Source organism: Hoplias malabaricus, chromosome 8 (genome assembly GCF_029633855.1).
Source record: "Hoplias malabaricus isolate fHopMal1 chromosome 8, fHopMal1.hap1, whole genome shotgun sequence".
NCBI classification, from domain to species: Eukaryota; Metazoa; Chordata; class Actinopteri; order Characiformes; family Erythrinidae; genus Hoplias; species Hoplias malabaricus.
In genome coordinates, this window is record NC_089807.1 from 19244895 (window position 1) to 19250894 (window position 6000).

The window sequence follows — 6000 nt, forward strand, 5'->3', positions numbered from 1 at the left end:
GAAAGCCCCTACAGTAAAAAGATTTTGTTTTCTTAGTGTGACTTAATTGTTTAATTCACAGAAAGGAAGTTGTACAAATTACAAAGATTATTTGTATTCAGGCTACACCACTGTATATAAATGAACAGGTGAAAATCCAACAGCAACAGCAAATATTTGAATACTGTCCTATTGAAATGCTTTTTCTGCTGGTTTTAAAGATCACAAAACTTTCACTTGCAATACAGAACTGATTTACACAGAGACCACAATCGTACATCATGAACATAATACCTAGATTAATGATCTGGTCTACAGTACGTGGGGAAAATATTGCAGAACATTGGGCTTTAAAATGATCATATATAGAGGCTTTAATAAGCAGCAACAAATTATGTATAAGCATAAATGAAATTTAACAACCAGATAGATACAAACCGGATTCCAAAAAAGTTGGGACACTAAACAAATTGTGAATAAAAACTGAATGCAATGATGTGGAGATGGCAAATGTCAATATTTTATTCGTAATAGAACATAGATGACAGATCAAAAGTTTAATCAGAGTAAATGTAATAATTTAAAATAAAAATATGTTGATTCAAAATTTCACAGTGTCAACAAATCCCAAAAAAGTTGGGACAAGTAGCAATAAGTGGCTGGAAAAAGGAAACTGAGCATATAACAAACAGCTGGAAGACCAATTAACACTAATTAGGTCAATTGACAACATGATTGGGTATAAAAAGAGCTTCTCAGAGTGTCAGTGTGTCTCTGAAGCCAAGATGGTAAGAGGATCACCAATTCCACAATTGTTGCGCAGAAAGATAGTGCAGCAATACCAGAAAGGTGTTACCCAGCGTAAAATAGCAAAGACTTTCAAGTTATCATCATCAACCGTGCATAACATCATCAAAAGATTCAGAGAATCTGGAACAATTGCTGTGCGTAAGGGTCAAGGCCGTAAAACTCTACTGGATGCTTGTGATCTCCGGGCCCTTAAACGTCACTGCACCTCAAACAGGAATGCCACTGTCAAGGAAATAACAGAATTGGCTCAGGAATACTTCCAGAAAGCATTGTCAGTGAACACAATCCACCGTGGCATCCACCGTCACCAGCTGAAACTCTACAATGCAAAGAAGAAGCCATTTCTAAGCAAGCTCCACAAGCTCAGACGTTTGCACTGGGCCAGGGGTCTTTAAAATGGAGTGTGGCAAAATGGAAAACTGTTCTGTGGTCAGATGAGTCACGATTTGAAGTTCTTTATGGAACATTGGGACGCCATGTCAGGCGGACAAGGATAACCCAAGTTGTTATAAACGCTCCGTTCAGAAGCCTGCATCACTGATGGTATGGGGTTGCATGAGTGCTTGTGGCATGGGCAGCTTGCATATCTGGAAAGGCACCATTAATGCAGAGAACTATGTTCAGGTTCTAGAACAACATATGCTCCCATCTAGATGTCATCTCTTTCAGGGAAGACCCTGCATTTTTCAACAAGATAATGCCAGACCACATTCTGCTGCAATCACAACATCATGGCTACGTAGGAGAAGGATCCGGGTACTGAAATGGCAGCCTGCAGTCCAGATCTTTCACCTATAGGAAACATTTGGCGCATCATAAAGAGGAAGGTGCGACAAAGAAGGCCCAAGACGATTGAACAGTTAGAGGCCTGTATTAGACATGAATGGGAGAGCATTCCTATTTCTAAACTTGAGAAACTGGTCTCCTCTGTCCCCAGACGTCTGTTGAGTGTTGTAAGAAGAAGGGGGGATGCCACACAGTGGTAAAAAATGGCCTTGTCCCAACTTTTTGGGGATTTGTTGACACCATGAAATTTTGAAACAACATTTTTCCCTTAAATTTGTGATTTTTGATCGCTTGATTTGTGTTCTATTCTGAATAAAATATTGACATTTGCCATCTCCACATAATTGCATTCAGTTTTTATTCACAATTTGTTTCGTGTCCCAACTTTTTTGGAATCCAGTTTGTAGTTCAGATTACAACTGACTGCTGCTTTCACTCACCTCATTTCAGCAGTTGTAAGCAGACTACTGAATGTTCCATTGACCTTAGCTTTATGTTTTACTTGCATGAAACCAGTAAATCTACCTGTAAAAATTACTTTTTAAGCACTAAACCATAAATGGCTCATGTCATATTTCTCCATGTTTTAGCTAAGTTAATGATGTTGTGAGCAAAGAGGAGGTAAACAGTCATGGACGAATATGAATGTTTGGGTGGGCACCAATCATGAATTTTGTTTTCAAAAGGATGCAACAAGAACATCACTTCATAACAAATTCTAACAAACTAATGTTTCCTGAGAATTGTTATGCAATGCTAAAAGGAAGACTTACAAACTTGACATAACTTGGTTTCATTGGACTACTATGTTCTGTGTTGCTTCTATAAAATGTGCAAGGAAACTGTATAAGTTTTAGTTTTGCCAGAAATAAGCCTCATCATAAACAATCTTCTCTAGTTTATCAAATTTCATCTGTTTTCAAACAATCGAACACACTCTGTACATTACATATATGGAAGATATGTTGCAGTCATATGTCAATACTGCAATCAACAGATACCAATACTGTCATACCAGTATATATATATATATATATATATATATATATATATATATATATATATATATATATATATATATATCAGTCAAACGACCAATTCTGTCAGGTGACATCAAAGGTTCTTACAGAAAAATCCCTATAAAAAAAAAGCTTTTTTTTTATTCTATCCCTGAGTTTGATTGGAAGAAGGCATCTAGACTACTTCAAATAATATTCTCAGTGTTTGAGTCAATGTAAGCATCTCTGGAATTCACACATGAATTATCATATCTGTACAATCAGGTGGTGTGTCTGCATCTGGGACAGCTGAAAAAATTATAGAGGCACTAAATTCCACACAAGAGACAATCTTCTTCACCCAGGTAAACACACCAAATTATACAAGAGTCCAATACCCTCATTGATTTCTCTCTGATTAAAATGTAGCCTAAATCGCACTGGTCTAGAGAGTCTGCCAAAAACCATAAATGCAAAAATCTCAAAAATTAATGTGAACTGATTCCATAGAAATAAATATGTAAAAAGGAATAAACGGGGTAAATGACATTGTTGAATCTATGAGATCCTGCTGTGTACAATAGGATAAAATGACGATAGGAATCAAATTACTACATTCTGTGAAATACTGCCCTAAAGCCTCATCCTGACTGAGCTAATCTCAGACCTCCGACCTAATTCGTTGCCCGCCTCTGAGGATAAAACTTCAAAGACCTAAGTTTAACATCTCTCAACATTTCTCTGAGCTAAACTCATGGTCCTCGTGGATGCAGATCATGTGTAATATGTAACGATTTAGTTCTTCTCAGTGTAACCTAATGAATAAAAGAAGGAACACATCACGAAGGGAAATCACGCGCTAATCATAAGACCAACAGCCAGAGATTAAGTTATATTTCTGACTTTTTCTCAACTACTGGTCTATTGATAAAAATTAGGGCAAAGTATAAACCGGGAACATTTCAAACCGGTTCTATTATGATTCAGTACAATGAAGTTTAGTTCAATAACAAACACGATGAGGAAAAGGGGGAGTTTAATTAACATATATAAACGTTAACGTTATATGACTACTTAATTCAGACTTTCTGAATCTCAAACTCGTTTAAACAAGTGTTAAATAAGAGCTTTGTTCGTTTGCTTTGAGTACTCCCCGGCTCTGAGTCTTGCTACAATGAAGATAAACGATAACTAGCTCGGTGGCTAATTCAACGCTAGCTCCCGCTGCAGCTAACACACCGTTACAGAGCAGACACTGGAGAGCGGATCACATCAAAGTAAAACTATAAAACTCACCGGTTCTCCTCATCAGTTCCGCCTCTTCATCACCGGGACAGAGTGTTCAAACAACTTGTTTATCTATGTAACGTACACGCTGTGTTACTTCTTCCGTCATTGTTTTGTTCTTCGTAGTTCAGAGAAAAGCAACAGCGGATAGTTGGGCGGAACTTGTCTCACTGGCTTCTGCGCATCAGCAGCATCTCCTCAAAGTGAGACCATCACACTCCTGAAAAATAATATTTTACTGTCACACTCCTGAAAATCACTACACCCACAATCCTGAAAAATGCCACATTACAGCCTACTACACTCACCCTGTAGTACACTGTACCTCATAAAAAAAATCCACTACACTCATACTCATGAAAGATACTCCATTACGCTCATACTCCTGAAAAGATACTCCACTACACCCTCACACTCCTGAAAGATACTCTAATGCACCTCCTGAAAAATACTCCATAACTCAGAGTCCATTACTCCATTACTGTCACACTACAGAATACACTTATACTCCTGACAAATATATACATCCTCTGAAAAATACTCATTACATTCACACTCCTGAAAAAATACCAAATTAAACCAATCCTCCTGAAAAATACTCCATTACAGTCATACTCCAAATAATCCAAAATTACATGTACATGCTTGAAAAAATGGAAATCACCCTACTACTCCATCACACCCATCTAATTTCATTTAATCGTTTTTTATCAGTGTATTCCCTTTCAAGGTTGTGGTAGCAACAGGGCAAACAAAGCAGCCCAAATATAACTGGCTTCCACAACTTCATATTGCTCTTGTGGGATCCCTAGGAATTCCCAGGCCAGTCAGGAGATATGACTGGGTAGACTCCAGTGATCCTTGAGTCTACCCAGGGCCACCCGCCAGTTGGCTCTGCATGGTATACCTCCAATAGGTGGCACCTATGGGTCATCTTTAACATATACCCAAACCACCTCAACTGGCCTCTCTCTGTGTGACAGAGCATTGGCTCTACTCTATCTAAGCTTCTCTATCATGGAGAGCTCACGGAAACTCCTGATGAATACTCATTTACACTCATATTCTGGAAAAATACTATACACCCTTCTGAAAAAAACAATTTTAAGGCATACCTATACAATATAAATAGACTAATCAGGATTGTTTTTTTAAGGAAATTCACATTTTACTATCTAACCGCATTTCCCACACTGGGGCCAAGTTAAAATGTGCCACAAGCAGAGGAGGGGGCATCTGTGAATGAAGGAATATTAATGCTATATTGTGTGAGTGACTGTATGTTGTGTAGGATGAGTCGTGTTGCATCCAGAGCCTAAGCAAAATCACTGGGTGTATGGCAGTAACACCCTGGACATTGTGCCAATCCATCACAGGGCATCATACACTCACCCAGTCACTCACACATTCACAGATATAGCCTGACAATTACTATGTTTAAAAACCCAGATAAGCTGAAAAAATATAGGGGATAATTACAAAGAGCTCAAAATAGTTCCCCGATTTACACAAATTAATGGATGAATTAAAAAAATCAATGCATTAATACAGCGAACGAATTAGCTCTTTAATTAGCTCAATAAGTCAAACACTGACAGCTGTGTGACATATCACTATTAAAGAGCGGTGTAATTTTTGAGCAGTAAAACTAGGCCTTTGATTGATATCCACGGTCTTAAATTAAATGTATCACCTGTGCATTTCTGGACAGGTCAAAAATAGAATTTTTGTTCTTATGCTGTATGTCAAATGGCACACTACTCCCTGCAGATGTCTTGAAAACATGAATTCAGCATTTATGCTGTGCATTTAATCCCTAGCAGTTACGCATGTAACATTAGTAGTCACTAAAGGCACACCCATTGTAAATGTACCTTTACGGGTAAAACAGTGGTGTTAAAGTTCAGGTGTGTTACCTAAACGTACATTACATTCTCTTCTCTAGAAGGAGAGGTGCAGTTTTGTAATCTTTTATTATAGAGCTGTGTAAAATAAAAGAACATAAGTCCTAGAGATGAAATGGTGCATATCAAATCAACAAAATTTAAAAATCTACAATTATAATAGAATATGGTACAATATGTTCCCTGATTAGCCCTGTGAAGGGCCCCCTCCAGGGTGTATTCCCACCTTGCAGCCG

General features: G+C 37.9%; 1 protein-coding gene across 1 annotated transcript in view; it reads right to left on the reverse strand.

Moving 5' to 3' along the window:
• atp10d (ATPase phospholipid transporting 10D) overlaps positions 1 to 4045 on the reverse strand; it is a 33191-nt gene extending 29146 nt beyond the window's left edge. The window contains exon 1 of the mRNA XM_066678491.1: positions 3870 to 4045. The gene's annotated coding sequence lies outside the window, so the exon portion shown is untranslated. The remainder of the gene's footprint in view (positions 1 to 3869) is intronic.
• Between the last annotated feature and the right edge of the window lie 1955 nt (positions 4046 to 6000).